Source organism: Gopherus evgoodei, chromosome 1 (assembly GCF_007399415.2).
Source record: "Gopherus evgoodei ecotype Sinaloan lineage chromosome 1, rGopEvg1_v1.p, whole genome shotgun sequence".
NCBI classification, from domain to species: domain Eukaryota; kingdom Metazoa; phylum Chordata; order Testudines; family Testudinidae; genus Gopherus; species Gopherus evgoodei.
This window is the reverse complement of record NC_044322.1, coordinates 237,194,838-237,217,822: the sequence shown is the minus strand read 5'-3', so window position 1 is coordinate 237,217,822 and position 22,985 is coordinate 237,194,838. Positions and strand designations below refer to the sequence as shown.

The window sequence follows — 22,985 nt, the reverse complement described above, 5'->3', positions numbered from 1 at the left end:
AAATGTGTTACTATTTTATTTGTTGTATGCAGTGGTGTTGTAGCCATGTTGGTCGCAAGATATTGGAGAGACAAGGTTGGTGAGGTAATATCTTTAATTGGATCACTTCTGTCAGTGAGCTAGACAAGCTTTTGAGTTTACACAGAGCTCTTCTTCAGGTCTGGGAATGGTGTTCAGAGTGCCACAGATAAATAATAGATGGAACAGATGGTTTCATTAACACACATTTCAAGGGACCATTTGCGGTGAAGTGGCCTGTTGACACCTCTCCAGCTGGGAAATGGGGGTTGGTGGGTTATAGACTGTTGTAATAAGCCATGAATCCAGTGTCTCTATTCAGTTCATGATTTTTAGTGCCTAGCAAAGTTATGAATTTCAGCTTCCACACTCATCTTTGAAAGTGTTATGCAGGTTTCCTTCAAGGACAAGGACAGATAGATCAGATATAGAGTGATCATTTTATGAAAAGTGTTTGCCCACAGGTGATAGGGTGTTCTTAACTTTTACCATTTTTTTCTGTGAGAGTTCATTTGAGATCATAAGGATTATCTCATTTCACACACATAGATTTTGTTGAGGTATTTAGTCCACTGGATGAGGTATACCACATGTTGTGATAGGCATGTGTAGGACCTGTGGATCTAGCAAGGTATTTTGTGGGGGAGGGTGTAGATCATAGTAGCAATGGAGATAAATCTACGGGACTTGCATCTGTTGTTCTGGCAGGGTCTTGTGCTGCTTTGAGTTGATGCATCCTGGTCAATGGGGAGCTTGTTTCTGATAATGAGCCTAGAGAGATGGGGAGTGGGTGTTTGAAGGGCAGAAGAAGGGGTTAGAAAAGATTTCTCTCAGGACGTGGTCCCCTTTTAGTATGGGTTGTAAATGTTTGATATCCCCTATGGGTTCCAGTGTGGGGGTGGTAGGTGACAACCAGAGGTGTTTGGTTGCAGCGGATTCTGTTTCCATACTGAAGCATGTTCTCTTGGGGTGTTTGGGTGGCCTGTTCCATGATACAATCTTCTACCCTGGTAAAGTGTCCTCGTTTGGTGAAGGCAGTTTTAAATGTGCTATGTTGTATATCCCGGACTTTCTCCTTGGAGCACATTCTATGGTATCTGGGTGCCTGGCAGTAGATAACCGATTTCTTGGTGTGTTTGGGGTGATTACTGGATCAATGAAGGTAGGTATGGCGACCCAGGAATTTCTTGTATATAGTGGTCTCTAGGGTTCCATTTTGAAGCTGATCATGATGTCCAGGAAATTGATGCTAGTGTTGTACAGAGAGTTTAAAGAATGGGTGGATGTGGATGTGGACAGTTTAGGTTGTCTGTCCAGGTAATTAAAATATCATTGTTGTATTTCAGATACATCACCGGTTTCATCTGAAACTAGATTAAAAAGGGGCTACAAATACCTTCTTTGTTAGTCACAAAAGTAAAAATATTGATTTTTTTTTAATTTGCTCCAGTAACTCTACCCAGTATACCCTTCACTTCTGAAGCTGCACTGGCAAGTTAAAAAGAATATATTCACTAGCCTTAGTACTTGTAGAAAGCACTGGTTTGCTGCAAACTGGCTATAGAACAGGGCAATAGCATGGCCATCTTTCCCTACACTGGCTTGCAGCTCTGCTTTTTACTCTGTTCCTGAACAGTCACATCCAGGGTCATGTCTGGACTAGGAAGACAGGTCATGATTTAAAACACTTGTTTGCCAACATTTTTTTAAGCCTGCCTCGGTACCTAGTGTGGGCAAAATAATTGTTGAATGCATGTTAACTTGGTGTGGTCAACTCTATCCCCTCCACACCCAGGGTTAATTGTGATCAACAAACATGTTTTTAAACATGACTAGCCCTATCTATCCGAGATGCACAGTCTTGTTGAAACTGGTGTGAGTTTAAAGCTTCTTAGCTGACACATCTACAAACATAACCTCTTTTCTTAGTACACATGCCCAAGGTGTTTGAAGGGTGGCTAGATCTCAAGCCCATCCAACTGTGTCCTCTTAACTGATGTTGGTGGGTTTTTTTGTTGATCAGTTTATCGAGGCTACCAACTCATTTTGCAGATCAATAAACAGCTGTCACAAGGGATTGAGTTCAGCACTACCATTACTGAACTTGAGTTGTGTGTTTTAGTGGAAGAAGTGAAAGGCTTTGCATCCAATTACCCATCCTCTTGTGGGGGATATTCAGTAGACTAAAGATTGAATAATATGTTAGGGCCACATATAAAATCCTTAAGAAATGTAACTAAGAGATGGGACGGGGGGAGACGCGCCTACTCCTTTTAAATAAAAGGCTATGAGCTACCAAGCAAAAGCAAATGAAATGAGTGAGCCTGACATTGTAGCGGAAATATATTAGGCTTTGTTAAAAGTGAAAGCCCCTCTCTCTTATTATGCTCTAGTTCCTGCTATTTTAAAGCTGAAAAAGAATACCCCCTGCTGAGCATCTCCAGAATTAATGAGGCGCCTTGTTGACTGCTACACTAATACCAGTTTTTAAATAGAATGCATGATGAGATGAGGGTTTTTTCCCCCCTCCTCATAAGAGACAAATTTGTGCAAAACACTCCAACTACAAATGAAACAGCAGAGACCAGAGATGCTTATTTCCTGCAAACTTCAAATCAGGGCTATCACATCACTACCCCACAAAGTGATCCACTCGGAGCCCCCACACACTGCTCTCAAGGTGCTCAGTCTTTTTGTTATTTTTTCTCCTGTCTGTATGGCTTATCCTCCAAGGGATTTTCATCATAGTGATTGCCTCACCAGCTGCAAACAGCTACCACCCCTTTCAGAATCAGTTGGTGACAGTCTTGGATCTGCAAGAGGAGAGGGGTAGCAACGGAGTCAGCGGAGGCTCATGAATTCTTTGGCCTATTTTCCGCATGGCACACATTCACCCCAACCTCCCAGTGTGGCTCAAGGTGCTTCCTCTGCAACATTCATAGATCCCAAAAACCAGGAAGTGAAAAAACAGTGTCATGGCAATTTGATGCATCATTCTATATAGCCTGATGAAGCAGCATGACAAAACAATGCAGTGAACACAATATAACAATGAAGGAAACATTCTGAGACCAGCTCTCCAAATAAGTCTATTCCCTTTTTCTCATGTTTATTGGCTCTGTTTTGTCATGCCATGGTGGATTCGAATTTGGGTCCTCTTCTTTTGTCGTGTAATTACAGTTTGATTCCTCTTTCTCTCTAACATGCGGTAATACAGATATGGAAGGTAGAGGGTGTGATTAAAACATCTAGGTTTCCAAAAGTGGCTCAGATACTGTTAGTGTTGATTCATCTTTCTGACTGATCAAGCTAAATCAAATTCCATGCCCTTATCACATGAGGCAGGGAAGTCTCTTCAGGAGGAGACTTGCGTTCCTGTCTATTCTGCAGACATTAAACATTCCACTGTTTAATGTATAACACTTTTTACATACTAATAGAACAGATTTGTCTTGCTGTCCTGGCTACACTGATTCCTCCCTTCTGTTGTTGCACCATCTTTTGTTTGCTGCCTTCCTTTCCTGAGGTGGTTGCATTTCATTGATGCCTTCCACATATGGTTTCTTAAGACATTGTGGGATGAAAGATGTTGTATAAAACTAAATGGATGCATCTGATATTAAATTTTTCTTACAGTAGTAACACTTAATTACACAGCCTTAGTCAAGCTTACTCCCTTACTCAAGGTGAATTGTACCTTACTTCTCAAGTTGTCTGACTTCAGTGGGAGTTAGGATACTTTTCAACATGAGTGGAGGAGCTAGAATCTGGTCCTATGTTCTTATGATATCTTGAATTCTTGTTACCACACATCCTGATATTACTTTTGTTTAGAACTGAGTTGGCATCTAGATATTTCCATAAGTCAGTGAGTAGACACTACTTAAATCACTATTCTGGGATCTTTGTTACAGAACAAATTGTTTATGCTTTGCAATAACTAGAACCTGGTTAGCTGCCCTATGCAGCAGAATTATGGCTACTTCTCTAAACTTGGTTAAAGGCCTGCTCCTGCTCTCATTGTTCTAACTGGGAGAAGAATCCGCCTCAGTGAGAGCAAAAACTCACTTTTTAAATGAACTCCTGTGAGTGTGATGAGTTTCCTGGAGTGCAACATGGAACTGGAGCATTGCTGAGCCCTCTGTCTTACTAACCTGGGCTCCCTCTCCCACTGTGATGCTGTGACAAACTGCAAACCTCTCCAGGTCCTGCACTTACACAGCCATCCACAGGCAAGGACACATCCAGCTGAGTTACATTAATGCTTTTGCCAGCCTCTCATGAATCAACAATAGAGAGGTTCCAACGAGTTCCCCACAGCTCCCTAGCCTTGGACCCCAGAGCCATCCTGTCATGCCCTAGTCAGTAGCCTGCCCATTTTATAACACAGTCTGCCCCTTCCTCAATGTGGAAAGGACATGCCCCATCTTTTGTTCCTGAGCAGATTCCCCCAACCACTTCAAGCAAAATACACTATTTTAGGTAAGATATAAAACACAGTTATTAACTAGAGAAAGATTTTAAGTAATTACACATAATAAATGTACAGTTCAAAGTTGGTCACCTAAGAAATAAAAGTAAAATCACAATCTGAGTTCTATAATCTACACAGGATTTGGATCAAGCAATGTCTCACTTTGATGGTATAGTTCCTTAATACACAAGCTGGTATTCTCCTTTCCAGCCTGGGACCACCTCCCAGTTCAGAGTCTTTTTTCCCAGACATATTTCCAGATGGTTCTGGACAACTACTGATTATGAGTTGTGGCGGGAGTGAGGCCAAATGATGATGTCACTTCCCCTCTATAGATTCCTTCAGCGTTTTGGAAAGATCTTTTGCTATGACTGAGTGAGTCAAACAGTCTCCACTGTTTATTGCTCTCTCTGAGAGGTCTCCATTATATACAATTCCTGGGGTAGTTCTTGTGTGTGTGTGTTTCCTTTAATCGGCCATCATCAGTGTCTGGCTTCTCCACTATTGTACCTGAAAGGCAGATTGTGGGTGTTCCCAACCTCACAATGTATTTCAGTAACACACACGCAGCCTCCTATACAATGATAGCACATACAATCCAACACGATATTAACATTCAACTGATCAAGACTTTTAAAATGATTCCTCACAAGGCATACTTTGAACAGAAAATATTGTAATCATATCACCATAGTGAATACGGGGGTGTCAGGGTGTTGCTTTGGGTACAGAGTGTCACAGTGAGTTGATCCTATGTGGAGACAGGAAGGAATTTTAACATCTGGCATTGTCATGTGGTGCAGTGGTTCTCAGCCTTGTCCATATTGAGACCCCTCGGAAACTTTCTTCTATCTAGGCAGGAATCTAGATGGGATCCTACTCCCAGTTAACAATATGAAAACAGTTGAGAAACAATTCCCAGGTTGAGAATTCCTAATAAAGTGCACTGCAGTGTTATTTAGAGGCATAACATGCTATGGGAGTGCGAATTCAACTTTCTCTACAGTCTCAGGTAGGTTATGAGGTCTGGGAATGCCTCTGTCTCTATTATGTGTTGGTAATAAGCTGAAGATCAATCCTTACCAATTCAGATAATCAAGTCTGTGTACTGCAGGCAACCAGCTTGCTATAAGTTTAAATGTTTCACTTTTATAAATTGATCTTTGGCTTTACTAAGAATTCAGTTCCTGAAAATTTAAGTAATGGATTTCAATCAACAGAGATGAAGAGAATAATGAGCTGAGGAGGAGACTTCTCTTCACCAGGATTTGGTATTTAAGGCCTAGGTCTTTTTATTCTTGGCCTCAGGTTTTGAGGAGGAGGGAGGTTGTACCAATTTATTGATTAAGAAGTGCTTCTGGCACATGTGAAATCTTTCTGAAATGTACCTCTCTCTGTTTACCTGTGCTTTGTCTTGAGTTTAAAACATGCCTTAAAAAGTTGACAACATATAGCACTTCATACAACAGGAGCTTACTGACTTACATGTCAAGTTGTTACTCTACAGACTTGGTTCTTGCAAGTAGACACATACACAGTGTGATAGCTATTAATGTCATAACCCCAGGATGATTCAGCAAAATCTCAGGTCTTCTTAAGAACAAGAGCATCATCTGGAAGATCTAATCTTTATTCTTGTTCTATTCAAACAACCTCCTAATCGCCTGCTCCTTGTGTGGTTATTTTTCTGTTAAAAACTTTTTTGGAATGGGTTTTCAGCCAGTTGAAGTAGGAATGTATGTTTAAAAATACAAAACTCAATATCTTAGAGAAGGTATGAGACCAAGAAAAAATACTTTAGTACATAAATAACTAACATTGGAGTTTTACGATATAAGAACTCCATGTCTTAGACAAATGCCATAATACTAAAGCCTGGTACTTTGGTACTTTCTAGACTTGGAAGTGGGTTCTGTGTGCCATATTTGTAAGTTAAGAATCACTCCTTGCTCAACACGCTACCAGACTGGGGACATTTTTATATGTGTGAGAGAGAGAGAGTGGTGTTAATATTTTTTTTTTATTTTGTAACCTCTATTATTAATTAACAACCCCAAGGAAGTTTGAAGTGCTATCTCTAGATCCAGTCAAAACTGGATTTGTACTTTCAAAATGGTGGGGGAATTACATTTGTTTTTTCTGAGAAGGTAGTCCTAGATAACAGTCAGATGTATAAAGGAATAAAACTGATGCTATTGTAAGGACAACTCAGCCCTTAACTACATGTGTGCAATGGACATGGATTTTTATGGCAGCTGTGTGTTCACATATAAGGGCAAAATCCAGCAGTAGTTCTCTTGTGAATCAAAAGCCTAGTATAAATAAGTAAAAGCAACTGAACTGATTTCCAGTACATCTTCATGTCCATTCTTTTATGTAGTTTATTGGCAGATAAGACATAGCTGAAGAAAGTCAAGGAACACATTAAACCTTTAAGCTGCTTGCCTCTTAAATATTCATGATCCCATCAGGGTTTTTGACAGACAGCTGGGATGGCTTGTCTCGCTTCTTTATTAATTTTATTCATCTCACTCAGTCTTATTTATTAAACCTCTTGTTAATTCAAGCTTGAAAGGCATTCATCTCCCTCCCCACCCACAGATAACTACAGCTGGCATCCCCAATTTGAAAGTGGTACCCAAAACACCGAAAATAGCTTGGATATTGTAAAAGGATCTATAATGTATGTTTGGCCTTTTCTATATCAGAGAAACATGCTTGGACCAACCACCATACGGGTCCTCCTCAGTACAGCTTTAATACACCACACACAAAAATAATCTAATATCCTAGAGACATTCACATCATTGTTTGAATTAGATAGCTTTGACCACATTGCCCTCCGTCATCCTCGGCTGTATTCATGCACAATAGTGCATGCCTTTTCCTCAGTACTGCCCCACAGTGGCACAATAATTGCTTAGGTGGCCTGTCTGGTCTATTCTTGGAACTCTATTACAGAAGTTTGCCAGAAGTCACTTAAGTATATAAAGAGCGCTGCACATACTATAGAGTTGGAAAACTCTATTTAGATGGGGCCACCAAGATTAACTAGAGGAATAGAGAATTTTCCTAAAGATAAGGAACAAGGTAGTAAAGGGTTGGTTGGTTTTTTTGGGGGGGAGGGGTTGCCTCAGTTGTTGGGCACCCAATTTCAGACACTGTAAAGGCACCTGATTTTTCAGGAAGTGTGGACAATCAGCACTCTTAAATTCAGCTTCCTTTAAAATGTACCAAAATCATTAGTCACTTTTGAAAATCCTGGCCAAGAAGTTGAAACTTTTTGTATCCCTGAGATCCAATTTGTCAGTATATGAAGGATCATATGAAGGGATATTGCTCAATGTTTTGTACAGGATGACAGAGACTCTATGTGCAGGAAATTCTCATCATGTGAACAAGTTCACCACACAAAGCCAAAGGCCCGAAAGCTTGGTTTCTGTTAACACTGAAAACGTAGGGAAGGTCTTTGCATTGTCATGGAGCCCAACAGAGAATCACTGCTGAAAGCTCCTCCTTGGAGACACAGTGTGCTCCTAAAAAAAAATACACATTACTTCCCAGAAAGCAAGAGCACATCCTCTAGAACAGGGGAACAGTGAAATCTTTGGCAAAATGTCCGAAGTGGACACTACAGCAACTTTACTATTCCAGGTGCAAACTTCAAAGTCAGAAAGAAGTGAAGGCCACGTGAATCCACAGAGGAATTTGAAGCTATTCTGCTGCAAATTTGAGTTATTAAATCAGGTGACACAATTGTTTCTTTTGTTTCCCTGAGGTTAGAAAGTTTGTTGGTTTTGTTTTCTTTGTTTCTAGTGTTACCATTTGAACTGATTGGTTGTACGGTGGTGGTGGTGGTGGTTGTTTGTTTTCTTTTTGGATCCATTTTATTCCTTCACGTTGCTAAGAGGTTTCCATAGCAATTCAAATATTGGATTAAGGAAGTCATATTATTCAGGTTAATGCATCATCTCTGGAGTTGCCTAAGCAAGCTCTGAAATTCTGCTGTACCTGAAAAGCCATTGAAATGGAGGGGGGAATATTGTGAGATCAAGATCCTCAGTCAGCTTCAATCCACTGACTTCAGTGGAGCTATGCTGCCTTACATCAGCTGAGGAATGGGCCCTATAAATTGCACTTCCCACACTAAATCCATCAGTAAGATTCCATGAAAAGAACAGTTTTTAGTACTGCACATATTGAAAACAGAGCTGTTCACTGATGCTGGAACAGATTAATTCAATTTATCTTTATTGCTGCACTGCTGCTATTATTTCTGTTTAAAATACCCCATGTTCATATTCTCCTGAATTGCCTCCAACTTTTCTTCCTTAGCAATTTCAAACAGCTCAATAATTACAGTTCTGCTACAGAAATATTATGCCTTGGGTGGGATTGATACATTTCAGAAGCAATAAACAGACTATCAAAAGCCTATAAATTAAAATCTGGAGGGGTTAAAAATGTAAATAGTTAATTTAGTAGCCAGAGGTGCCAGATTGCTTCTGTTTCCAGAGCTGTCAAAAATAGCTGCAAGCATGGATACTGGCCTCCTTTCCCTCCCCTCCCCACTGTCACCAGGTATCCATGCTGGATCTGGAGAGGTAATTTCGAAGGATTTGGTCTCCCTGCTCACTGAAAAGCTCTTGTGGCTTAAATGACAATTATTAGGTCAGTTTTCCTAATAAGGACACCTCTCCATCAGGCACTAGACCGAGCCCAGACCACATTTCATATAGGACACTGAACATCTGTAAGGTGGTCACAACAGTCTTGGGCTGGATTCAGATGACAGGATTACCACTTCCCTAAGGACAAGAGTCTATCGTGCTTACATTGAGTAACTCTGATGATAGTCCCACTGAAGAGAATAGGACTGCCTGTAGAGTTACGAACCACCCGGTGAGAGTAAAGGTTGCAGTATAACTCTAGAAGGGTTTAGGTCTATGCCCAGGCTGCTATATGTTTGGTATTAAAAACAAACCCCCCCCAAAACCACCCAAAAACAAAGCCCACTGTTGTTCACATTCTGTTCTGTTCAGATCCTTGTACTATGCTCATCACCATGCTACCTGAGCACCTTCCAAAAATGCATTAAGTAACATGACTAACATCTGCAGCAAGACCTTTTCATCGCTATTGCCAGGCTTTTAGCACAGCTTTTCAGCCAGTACAACTACTTTTTGTTTTGTTGTTTTGGTTTGTGGGCAGTCTACAAATGTTGGAGCAGGATTAAGACTTGTCCTGCTGATCAACTCCAGCTTTCCACCTCCTACAAATGACAGGAAGCAGTAGAAAGTGCATTTTAATAATAAGGGTGTTTTTAGTAGCTTCTATCTAAAACTGAAAGCCATCCAGTTGGGAGACAGCTCATCCAAAAGCATATACCAACTCTGCTCTACTGAAAATGTTTGAAGCTGTAGCTCTACCTGGTGGAACAAAGGGAAATCACACTGAATTGGAAGGCTGATAGCTTAACAGGTTCAGATAGGAAGAATTTCCTTTTATAACAGAAGTCCTATTTTCATATAATGTACTTGACTTTAGGGCAGCACAGGCTGTGTCTATGCTGGCTGTTTTTTTTTAAATTTGATCACTGTTGCTAGGGCTAGATAACATAGAAGTTGGTGTCCTTACCACTATCTCCTCTGCTGCTCCAATTGTTGCTATCCCAGCTGAAGCTGTTCCAGGTTCCTACCACCTAATCCTCATGTGTCACCTCCCTAGTCTTGTCTTTTTCAGGTAGACCAAATAATTTGTAGTATTGGGTACAGTTTTCAAAACAGCCCAAGTCTCATTGCAAGTCAGTGGGATTTAGGAGCCTAAGTCTCTTAGATGCTATAAAAAAGTTACCTCATTGTCTACATTGGCCTTTTCCATAAATACTCTCACCATTGCACTCTCACTGGAAAATAGGAATCTATATACTGGATCAGGCCACTGATCCACCTCTAGTATGCTATTACCAATACCAGATGCCAGTACCAGATGCCTCATAGGAAAGTAATTCTGTGGTAGGCACTCATGGGATAACTTGCTTCCAGGAAAAATTTCCACATAGCCCCTTCAACAGTTGAGGTTGGTTTCCACTTTGGACAAATAAAGACTCATTGGAGCCTTGGGAATGGATTCTGGGTCTCCCACATCCTCTGTGAGAATTCTAACCACCAAGAGGCCGAGTCATTCTCATGCTTGTGCATGCATTTGCATTCACTCTTTTGCTCAGCCAATGACTCTTTAATTATTTGTCCAAAGTAGAAGAGCTTCAACATGGGAGCCCCACATCAGCAAATCCCATAGTTCAGTGGCTAGGGTGCTCACTTGGGATGCCTGTTCAAATACCTTTTCCTCCTCAGGTGAAGGGTTATGAGTAGCCTAGCCACTGAGCTAAAAGAGTTATGAGGGAAGTTTGTTGACATACCGTAATTCTATTGTGAATCTTGCCCAAAGTCGTACTGGAAGTCTGTGATTGAGCTAGAAACTGGTTTCCGAAGTCCTAGTGCCTAATCTGTAATACCGTCCCTCCTTGCCATTTCCAAGTGCAAATACTCGGGTGGCAGTGACAACTGCAGGAACTAGAAGTGCAAATTAGGTGTGCCATTGCCAGAATATGTTATTTATGCTGTTTGTATTCATTCATAAGCCAAATATTTTTGGTAAAAAAGGGACACATCAAAATTTGATGATTTTAAACTCTATCGAATCATTGAATGAATATCTAATACATTTGTCATTTTGTTTACCGGGAGCATCTGCAGGCATGGAGCCCCTCACTCCCTGTGGCCACGGTTTGCTATTTCCTGCAGCTCACACTGGCTGGAAACGGCAACCCGCAGCCACAGAGAGCTGAGGGGCTCCATGCCTGCAGACACTCTAAGTAAACAAAATATACCAACCAGCCAGTGGCTTACCCTGATGGGCCGGGATCCAAAGTTTTCCAATCTCTGAAATATAGGGTCGGCTTATAAAAGGGTCATATAGTTTTTGCTGGTTTTACCTATCCATTTTGGGGAGTCGGCTTATAAACAAACAGACTAATGAATGAGTATATAAGGTAACTATTCTATTTGAAGAGATGGTCCTTAAACTGTCTCATTCAGCTTCAGATTTAAACCCATACAGGGGGCCAGTTGTTTCCTGTTTTTAGCGCCGTCTTGTTTCAAAATAAGTGCTGCAGGAGCTGATGTATAGCAGGATTTCTTCTAAATAAACACTTTGTAGCCCTTTTGTTTATGAAGAGAGCTTATATTCTATAGAATCTGAATGGGTCATAGTAGCCAGATAAATACAGCAAACAGAACTCTCTCTCTCTCTCTCTCCCCCCCCTTTATATACGTGATATCTTCAGCTATCTTTCAATGTGAGGATGACGTCTGCCAAGGGGGTTCATTGGTGAGTTTAAGGGGCTGAGGAACCCAATTCTTGCCCTGAAGATTTTCCACAGAAGTGACAGGTGTAATCTTGGAGGAGTGTAGCAGGGCGGTTACCCCATTCTGGCCCCTGAAAGGGTTAAAAGCCAGCCCTTGGAGAGGGCTGGGGCAGACAGCCAATCAGAAAAGGCTGGGAGGCAGCCAATCAGGGCCAGACTGGCCCAATAAAAGGACTGCAGGGCCAGAAGTTTTCTCTCTAGCCTTGGAGAGAGATGGACCTGGCTGCCTGAAAGAGCAAAGGGTACTTTGCACAGTGCAGTGCTGGGAAAGGGCAGGAGTTGCTGGGGAAGTTCCAGCCTGGCACATCCCCAGGCCAAAGCCTTGCTGTCAGGGTCAGAGGAGGTACTGAGGCTGTGGGAAAGCAGCTGGAGAGATAGAGGCAACAAGTCCAAGCCCTTTGCCAATGATGAGTGGCCACTTCAGACTGCAGTTTGCTCCTAAGGGAAGGGGCTAGATGAAAACTGGCAGTGGTTCACTGAGGCCAGGTGGGCTTAGGGGATTGGGGTTCCCCAGGAAGGGGAGGACCCCAAGTGTGGGGGCACTGCCACAGGCAAATACCCAGGAGAAGGGGCACTGCAGGCCAGGAGGAATGCAGGATTTGCAGTATAGTGGTGAAGATTGATTGATTGAAAGACAAGGTTAGTGCCAGCAGGAGGCACTCTGAGCCTGGAATGAGATCCCAGACTGACCAGCAGGAGGTGCTGCAGTGGTGAGAGCACGACCTGTTACAAGGAGACATAGTTGTTGGCTGAACTGTCATGCCCTTTCTTGCCTCCTTTGTTGCTTCTCTGTCTCATGAGCACATCTGTTCTCCTCAAAGTGAGCTGCAGCTTGGTGTTTGGTGTGGCACCGCTGTGCTCTGTTCCGTGCCAAATTGTCCCAGTTTGTTGGATTGATGCTTCCCTTTTTAAGATGTACTCTCACTGTGTCTTTGAAATGCTTCCAATGCCCTCTGCAAGCCCTTATTCCCTGATTTAACTGAGAGATTTAACTGAATTAACTTAATCGGTGTCAAGCAGGGATGTGTCATTGCTCCAACACTCTTTTCCATTTACCTTGCCGTGATCCTGATTCTCGTTCATGATGCCTTCCTGACTGAATCAGGATTGAGTATCATATGGATGGCCAACTTCTCAACCTCTGATGTCTCCAAACAAAATCTAAGATCACGAGAATTGGCATCACTGACCTTCAGTACTGTATGCATAATATATATGCTATATCAAATTTAAATGTATTCAACATATAGATGTGTGTGGACATAATAAATAAAATATGCACATGGGTATACTTATAATTTGAGTACATTTAAAATGAATAGCAGTGGTCAGGATTTGTAATGTTCTGCTCATCTTTCACAGTGAATGTGGAGACAAGACTCCTTGCAACCTGCAATTTTACTCATTTTTAAAACTCCCACATTTACAAAGCTTCTGCACAAGCAGCTGCTCTTCCTTATGGGAGGACAGCATCATTTGGGACCAAAATCTCCCTGCATCCCACACAGACTTGGTGCTGTTGCATGTTTTGGTACTTTGATATAATAATATAGACCCTTAGTTAGTCTGATGTTACGAAACTGAAGTTGGACCTGATTTAGGATTCAGAAATGCATCTGTTGTCTTCTTTTCTTTGTTTGTTTTGTTTGGCTTCCTCAGTTAGGGGAATTTATCCCACCCTTTCAAAAAGGGATGGTTATGTAGAAGTTGTCTCACATTGTTTGCCAGTTTGAACTCTGGAAATTGAAAGGATGTGAGGAGTGTGGTTTTTTTTGTTTGTTTGTTTGTTTTTAAAGCTAATAAAACTATATTGTGTTAGATCACCAGCTGGTGTAAATTGGTGTAGCTCCAATGAAGAGCTGGCTCTCTCCTGAATTAACACACAAAGCCAACAGATGAAGTGTAATTCCAGAGTATAGCTTCCTACATCCATGTGATGTGTGTGCATGGAGGAGATGGGCCAGTCACGTCTGCAGCACCATTCATTCACACATCCTCTTCAGTACGCAAATGAGGAGGAGGCAATATATAGGGGTGGAGGAGGGCACACTGTTTCTCCACCAAACTTCTGACTAGATTCTCACTGAAATAATGCAATTGCATTGTGACGAAGTACCTGCTTCTCCTCCGCTGGCTCAGCCCCTTGCCGCCTTGGAGCCACAGGCTTGGGCAAAGCAAAAGCCCTTCCCGGTCGCACAGGGTCTGGCCGATCCTTTCTCAGCCAGCCCCTTGCTCAGTCTTTCTCTCCTTCTGGGGAGAGTGCAATCTGCCTTGCAGGAAGAGTTTCAGAGTCCTGCTGCACCTACTCTCTGGCAGCTACTCTACTTCTCTCCTCCCCCCTGCTTCCCTGCCAGGGAGGGTTTAAAAAGGTCCCCAGCAATTGGGGCCAGCTGAAGCTAATTAGTTCCCTGGTAACCCATGTTCCAGCTGAACCTTGTTTCTCTGTGTCTATCTCCCCTCAATGGATAGGGAGAGGCCTTTTAACCCCCCTGGGACTAATTACTACCCCTCTCCTGGTAGCTAATTGTCCTGAGTTTGCCACAGCATGCTATATCAACTTGAGTGGGGCCCCTTCAGTGCTGTGGAACCACCTTTAAAGCAGGCAAGCCCTGTCAGGAGCTAGGAAAGCAGCAGTGGTCTAAAGTAGAAGTGTGCAGGAATACGGGGTGAGATTATGCGCAGCTCTCTACCATAGTGCCTGTACCAGGGGTATCCTCTCTTCTCCAGAACTGGGGCTTTTAGGTCACCTTGACATCACTCTGGCCCTCTTATGTGGTGTGAAGGAGCTGAAACAAGGGTGAGGCTCTGGCCAAAGTTTTCGTATGGAGTGAAATCCTGGCCTTGTTTGAAGTCAAAGTCAAAACTCCCACTGACTTCAATGGAGCCAGGATTTCACCTAATAGTTCTTAGAATAGCTAGGATTTGTGGCATTGGCTTCTTTTGCAGAAAGCACTCCCCAGTCTTCTGACAGTACATTCTGGAAAACTCCACAAAGGGAATCTGCTCCATGGATTTTTGCTCATGGCAGTTTTTTCTCGTTGGATGTGTCTAGAAAACTAATCATACTCATATGGGAAATATATTTGGAGACTCCCTCGTAGTGCAACAGCAACATGCTTGGAAGGAGATTAAAAAGTGATTGGGGAAGGAGGGACAGAGACTGAACTTTTTTAACTCAGATGGCGCCTTAAGGAAGAGACAGGTGGTCTTTCCACCTGTCACTATATTAGGTAAATATAAATCTTGCAGTTAGATGGCTAGCAAATAAAAAATAATTTTTTAAAAATAACACTTAAAGCAAAACCAGATGGCACAAACAATCCTATTTTCGTAATTTATTCAAAAAGTGAAACATCTTGTTTCAACTCAAATTTATTACTGGGAAACACTTGTTGTCTGAAAAGTTTTAAACTTCCAACTGCAAATCTTTTCCGTTAAATCTGTATGGGGCAATCTATTGTTGGCTATGTTTTCCATCTCAACAGCAGCCAATTAAAACAACCTATATCCACTGGTGCAAATACCAAAATGTTAAACCTGGAACTGACTTTCAGGTTCTCATGAAAAATTCAAACTTGCCAATCCTAAGTGCTCAAAAATACAAGAGTCAGGTGCCTGAAAATAATGAGATTGGCTTAGAATCATGTGACTTTACCAGCACCCCAATTTTTTACTTTTATTTTAATCTGCACTCTGGGTTTTAAACCTTCAAGGTTCATGTTTTCAAGGTTTTCTCCCTAGAAATGAGGAAAGGGGGTGTGTATAAAATGAGATTGTCATGGACTTCAGGAGCTGTATCTTTAACAAACACCAAATATTGAAAGGCTTGAAATAAAATCATGATAACACTAAAACTTGCCAAAAGTTTGTTTTCATAGTCAAAAACCTATAAATTGTGAGAACTGTTCCCTGCCCTGCTGCATGTGTGTGATGCACATGCCACACAGTAGGTTTACAGACTGGGACCACCGATGTATGGAGCACTTAAAGGTCTGCAGAGAGCACACAGATCAAAGGGTGCTGGCTTTTCTTCTTGCTCCAAGCTGGGAGATAAGCGTGGGAGATTAATGGAAAAGTAAAGAAGACAATATGATTAGTTTGAGGGGTGTGGGAGAAGAAAGAAAACTGATCGTACTAGAGAGCACTAAAATACTTGTGGCTTTCCTTATACTACTTTTCCACATCAGCAGTTGCTGTAGTTGCCACAGGGATGTTATCTAATGAAAAATGGGAGGAAAAAGGCCGTACAATTGCAGATGGAAGGTGGTTCATGGGACGCTCTTTAAAATGTGATCCATGCTCTTGGAAAGTATTGCTGACCTTGACCCATTTAAAGTTCATTACCAACGTCTTCCAAAAGCCCTTTGTGACTGTTGAAATCACTGGCTAACAGAAAATCTAATTAAGCTGCAGACTTAGAAACCCCTATCAACCAAAAACGGTCATTAAGCCACATGGAAACCAAACTGTGTTTTATATATTTGTCTGCCGTTCATAACAGAAGTCTCTCTAAGATAGGGTTTTCATTTCTTGCAGTGAATTTTGAGCAGGATATTTTAAGACAGCTATGGGACTGCAAGAGATATATGTATATTTCAACACTGTTTGAATTTCAATTCCTCACATTAGAATTGGAAGTGACCTTTTGCTGTTGTGAAGTCAAGGAATGGAATAGCAAATCAAAGAATTCCCATCTCTTATCAGGGAAACATGCTTTCTCATTTAGAGGGAACAGAAGGAAGGAGTTAGGTTACCATAGTGATCAGTGAGGAAAGGACATGGTTACCTGGATACAGAACTGCTTCCATCCACTGAAACAGGCTTTCTTTTATTTGTTTATTGATGAGAGATCAAAGCTAGCTCTTCACTCACAGAAAAGTCTAAAGGTTAGACTTGGAACAGCTGCTCTGCCTCAGATTTGTGCGCAAGAGAGCAGAGATTTCCAGAACTTTCTTTCTGCAGGATGTCTGCTGCCTTTTTTTCTTTATCTGAAAAATAATAGTCTTCATCATTGTCAAAGCATAAAAAGAGCAGGTAGCTAAATTGAATTAATTGTTACATCCTTTGCCATCCGAAGAGGCATCTGTGTGTGTTCAAGGAACCGTTAAGAATACCTCATTCAGCCTTTCATTGTATTTGTGGAGACAGGTCTTTCCTCACAAACTGTCATTGTGTTCTACAGAACCATATACAGTGGCCCCACTGCCAGCTGCTCCTCCTTATAGGAACAGTTCTTGAGATCAAAATCTCCCTCCATCCTACACACACACCTGGTGAGGCTGCATTCTAATAAAGGAGCCATTGAGGCTGGAAGCTGGAAATAATGTCACAGAAAACCTAACCTGGGCCTAAAGAAACAATCGGGAGTTTCGGTTTCTATATGTTGTTGCTGGTGTGTTTGTTTGTCTATCTCCATAATGTCAAGCTGTTCTTTTGGGCTTCTGACCTTTGCTGAAATCTGTCTTGAGGTCTTAGAAGGATTTGCACTCCTGGGAGGAAGAATGGTCTTTAAGGTACTGACTGGGATGGAGAAAATCTAGCTTCAATTCCTGGCTTTGCCACAGACTTTCCCTACAACTTTAGACAAGTCATTTAATCTCTCTCTGCCTCAGTTCTCCATCTGTGAAAGTGAGGATAATCCTTTCTTCCACTCTGTTTATCTTGCCTATTTAGAATTTTAGCTGTTGGGTTCACTACTCTCCCTTAGGCCTGGTCCACACTACAGCGTTAAATCGATTTAACGCTGTATCCGTCCACACTACAAGGCACTTTAAATCAATTTTAAGAGCCCTTAAAATCGATTTCTGTACTCCTCCCCAACGAGAGGAGTAACCCTAAAATCGATATTACTATATTGATTTAGGGTTAGTGTGGACGGAAATCGAAGTTATTGGTCTCATTCTTTTACTGAGCTACCCAGAGTGCACCGCTCTGGAAATCGATGGTAGCCTAGGACCATGGACGCACACCACCGAATTAATGTGCCCTAGTGTGGACATGTAAAATCGATTTTATAAAACTGGTTTTATAAAACCGGTTTTAATAATTTTGATTTTATGCTGTAGTGTAGACGTGGCCTTACTGTTTGTCGGTACAAGAAATAGCACAAAGGGGCCCCAGGTTCTTTCTGTTTTGAAAGAGTGGGATAAATTCCCCTAATTGAGGAAGCCAAACAAACAAAAAATACATAGGAAAGAAAACAACAGATGCAGGTTCTTGCTGCTGCTGTGATACAAATAATAAATGAACAATGAGCGATCAGAGAACTAGTGTAATTGTAAGGGCTGAACTCCAGAATGGTAGCCATGATATGCTGGGAAGAGCAAATAACTGTGTGAATAACTGATTTTTCGGTTTGCTGGCAGTTCCAAAAAAGCGAGGGGGGGGGGAGGAATTCAGTTCAACCCAAAAGGACTTTATTAAAAAACATTGGCAGGTTCAAAGTACGAAACATTTTGTTGGTTAAATGAAAGGTTTTGTTTTGGGGCATTTTTTGAAATAAAAGGAAATGAAGGGCTAGATTCACAAAACTGAGGAAAAGATGTACCCTTATGTTTAGTGGTTAGGGCACTCAGCTGGGATATAGGACACTAAGGTTCAAATCCCCACTCCTGGAGTGGGGACTTGAACCCAGGGCTCACCATCTTGCCTAAATGAATGCTACCCTCTAGCCTGGTATGTATACTCTATAGCTGGGTATTTTCAGATGACTCTCTATCTTTGCTATTGTAGCTGTTCTACTTTGTATAAAATACTTGACTAGTCATTGGGTCAGAAACAGAGAGTGACTCTAAAGCCTGGTGGTTAGGATATTCACCTGGCAAAGGGAACACCTAGTTTCCAATCTCTGTTCCAATAAATATTTAATTATTTATACAAAGTGGAACAGTCAGCAAGAGATACTGAGACCCTGGCTGCCTTAGTGCCATGGAAAGTATGCTACCTTTGATTATAGATACAAAAAAAGGAGAAACAAAGCATTTGCAATAACACTTTACATAGCTTTCATTTTACCAACATCCTGCATTTCCATTCAGCTGTAAGGAGTTTTTAGAAGGAAAATAATCCCTGTCTGGCAGTCTCTTAGATGGTATTTAAGATGGAAATAACTGTCCTTTTGGGGGAAAAGATAAATTAGTTGAGATAGGCTGGACCTGTTCTAATTGCTGATGTTGAAGTCCAGTTCCGTTTCCTAAAAGACACAACAAGACACACAGACAGAGAAAAAGGAAGAGAAATGAACAGCAAAAATTAAAAATGCAGCTTCTGTTTTGGAAGCTGACTCCTACTGAAACTCTCACGGCTGAAGAAACACGGACACAGTCGTATTAGCCACTCCAAAACCTGGCCAACTTTGTAGCCATATTGGGCTGTTCAGTGCATTGTTTTTAGCCACCTTTTCTGGTAGGAGGCTCACAGCAATGTTGCAAAATATCCAATAAGCCAAATTCTTATTAAATACAAGGTAAAAAGAGAGAGAGGAAAGGGAGGGAGAAAAAAGTAAGGTGCAGAAGGAAAAGGACAGATGGGGGCAGGGTTGACCACAAGACCCAAAGTCTCACATTCCATGTGCTGTTTGGGATTCAGCCATAGCTGGTGAAGGTGATGATGCCAGCTGGGTTCCTTTCTGTGGCCCAGTCTGGTCAGGACTTCTCTATGATCAGGATGATGAAGGCCCAGCTGTGTCATGGAGGATCCCAGAGTCCATAGAGATGGTGTGGGTGAGAGCCAGCATGATAAAGATTGTGCCTTCCAGTCCACCCATCTCCTAGTGAACCTGAATCTGCATTTACTGGGGGGAGGGGAGCTGTAACCCTACATTCTAATACTTCCTCTGCTATTCACTTGCTTTGGGGCCTTGGCTAAGTTACTTTTCCTGTCATAACTGGTGACAATGACATTCTGCCATTGATGACCTGCTAGCCAAAATTAAAAACAAAAAGAAAACCAAATGGTACCATCCTTTAGTAGGCTAAGTCTACACACTGAGTGATCATGGGCCTAAGATAAGCAAGGAGCAGTGCTTAATTTGTAAGGAAAGAGGTGCTGGGGCTCAAGCAATTTTTTTACATTCATAAGTGATGCAGCAAGCCTAGAGGTGCTGAGGCCATGAACTGCCAAGCCTAAAGGTGCTGGGGCTCTGCCCTGGCACAGATTAAGCACTGGGAAGGAGTGAGTATCGGACCTGTTTTTCCTAATCATGTCAAGATGTACTAGAAACTTTTACCCCTCTTGCCTGACCTTTTTGCAACACCTATGAACAGATGCAAGATGACTGGTGAGGTGATGACTGAAGCCCCAAGGCCACACAATAATAGATTCACTTAATAGTCTTCTAATTTATGGTGGAAACATCATGCAGTATGATGATCTGCTTGATAAAGTTTGCTGCCTCCTGCAGAAATTCTGAGTTGCTTCAGGCAGATGCTTCCTTCCCTGAGAAGATTATGCCCCAACCAAAAATCAGGATTGCAGTTACTCTACTCTGAGAAACATTAAAAGTACTAAAATCCAAGATGTTTGTTTATTGCTGCCAGTTAAAGGCATTTTTCTCATAGCAAAAATAAAAACATTTTGATGGACAAAATCAAGATGTATCTAAGATCTGGGTTTGACTGTAAGGGAATTCTGAGCTAAAGTATGTAAAATCCAGTTGCATAAGATTGCAAGCACTACAAGATTGTTCACAAATATCATACTTTGGAACTGAGGCCAATCGTCAACATTTATAGTATAACACCATTTTGTATTTTGATAGTGCCTTTCACAGGAGGATCTGAAGCCTCTTTAAAAACATTAAAAGAATTAAGCCTGATACCCAAGTGGGTTAGAAAATACTATCACCATTATACAGATGGAGAGCTTGAGACAGAGGTTATGAGTTGCCCGAGATCACACAAGAAGTCGGTGGTGGCAGAACAGTCTGGATTTTCTGACTCCCTTTCTAACCCTTCACTTTGACTATTCAAATGACAGCCCTGAAGCCAGCAGCTCTTATCTTTCTCCTGCCCTTTCCAAAACTATAGGACTGCAAGGAGCATCGTCCTTGTTAAATTCACAGCATATACATAGAGAAGTTAGATTAAGAATGCTGTTTGTGGAAGGTTGCACAATAACCCTAATTTATTTCTTGAACTCCAGAACTTTAGCAATAGAAGGATCAAAAACAGAGAGAGACAAAGCACGCTGCCCCTGATAACAGGGGTGCACAATTCACCTCACTTTATTGTAAACTGGCTGTCTACAAACCACCTCTGCTAGGTCCAGAGAAGATTGCACATTTACCTACAGAACGCTCCTGTAGGCAGGACCAGGATTTAAAGTGACAGCTTGTAATTTTTACAGTTTTCAATACACCATGCTCCTCCTGCAGCAGCCATACATAGTGAGCCACCTGTGTCTTGTCAGATGAAATCCAGTTTGACACATCACAGGCGGTTCATTGTTCAGATTGGCATTTGCAGACACTGAACAATTTGTAGTTTGTTGGATGAAAAGCTAAGCTATGGGAGGATTAGTGAAGTCGAGGGGGATAATGTAGAGCGAGTGGCAGGGGGTGAGCAGAGAGGGGACACTCAGCTGGCAAACTGCCAGGTTCTTTGTCTGGGTGAGGCAGCTGCCAGAGGAGAAGAGTTGGTGGCTTTGCTCCTGATAGCTGTCTTCACCCTTCCCCAGCAACTTTGTACCCAGATCAGCTACCTCTGCAGCAACTGGTACTTTGTGGGATAGATACTCAGAATTCATTGCAATTGAACCAGTTCAGAGAACCCTAGTGTGGATGCAGTGCTGCACTGCAATACCATTTAGCGAGACCTGTTTGGATGCACTGGATTGTATGTATTTCACCTAGCTGTAAATATAAATAATAAAAATAAACCACTTAGGTAAGTCACCCTCCCCATCCCATCTGCCCAGAACATGCACCAAGTGTTTCAACTTCTGCACAGCTTTAAAGCTAATGCAGTAGCTCTAAGTGTTGAGGAAACTGGCAATTATTTTTCCAGCTGTTATAGTGAGTTTGGGTCATACGTGGATTCTTGCAGGAAGGCATTTGTTCAGTTTAGGCCAAAGCTTTAGTCAGTTGACTCCAGCAACGTTTTTGCCTGAGTAAGGAGGGAGAAAACTTCAGGATAACGGTCCTTTTTGGTTTTAAGGTGGTATGTTTATCCTTTCTCTGGCACCAGTTCATCAAGGCCCTTAAGCATATGCTTAACTTTAACATTGACTTGACTTACGTTGGACTCAGCTGAATAGGAATGGACATAAGCATATCTGCATAAGTGCTTTTCTGAATTGGACCCTCTTAACCTAACAGTTGCCCTGCAGCATCAGGCCTCATTCAGAATGTTGCCTTTGATAACAGTTAATATCAGAGTTTTCAGAGAGAGGTAGACAACATCCATAATGACCTAGCTAATTATGCAATAATGAGGAAAATAAATTCTTCATCAGGCAATCTGACTGTGTTCTGATGCAGTATTTGATTATCAATCCTCAGCATTTAGGGGAAGGGATAGGTCAGTGGTTTGAGCATTGGCCTGCTAAACTCAGGGTTGTGAGTTCAGTCTTGAGGGGACCAGTTGGGGATTGGTCCTGCTTCAAGCAGGGGGTTGGACTAGGTGACCTTCTGAGGTCCCTAACAATCTATGATTTCTGTTGTTTGCATCTGTTAATTTTTTCCTAAAACTATCAAGTCTTGCAGTATGTCTCTCAATGGGCTCCTGGTGGATGACTATGTTGTGTATAAAAATATTTTTGTATCTGTAAAAATTACTGCTTTTCAAAGTTCTCTTTTTGGCCAATTCCATTTCCACTGATAAAGATAACCCAAACCCTTTTTAGTTTTTTTTTAATATCTAATGTTCATTTAAAATGTACATGTTAATAGGAAGTCACTACTCAGTATTTTCTGTAGTGTGCCCATACATTTTCTATGCTTTGTTAGCCTAACATCACTATAAATAAAGACATATATTTGCTTTAAATCCTTTTGCTTTTGAACTTACCAAAGAAGATAACTTTTAATCAGAATGCAAGTTCCATTTGCGGCTGTTTAATATATTT

The 22,985-nt window shown here is 41.6% G+C and overlaps 1 long non-coding RNA gene across 1 annotated transcript; it reads left to right on the top strand.

The window, feature by feature from the left end:
• Nucleotides 1–456: 456 nt before the first annotated feature.
• On the top strand, nucleotides 457–19,072 carry LOC115646904. Its single transcript, XR_003999168.1, has 4 exons — nucleotides 457–468; nucleotides 4,156–4,161; nucleotides 11,940–11,945; nucleotides 19,001–19,072. It is a non-coding gene; the product is annotated as an uncharacterized LOC115646904 (long non-coding RNA).
• The last annotated feature ends 3,913 nt before the right edge of the window (nucleotides 19,073–22,985 follow it).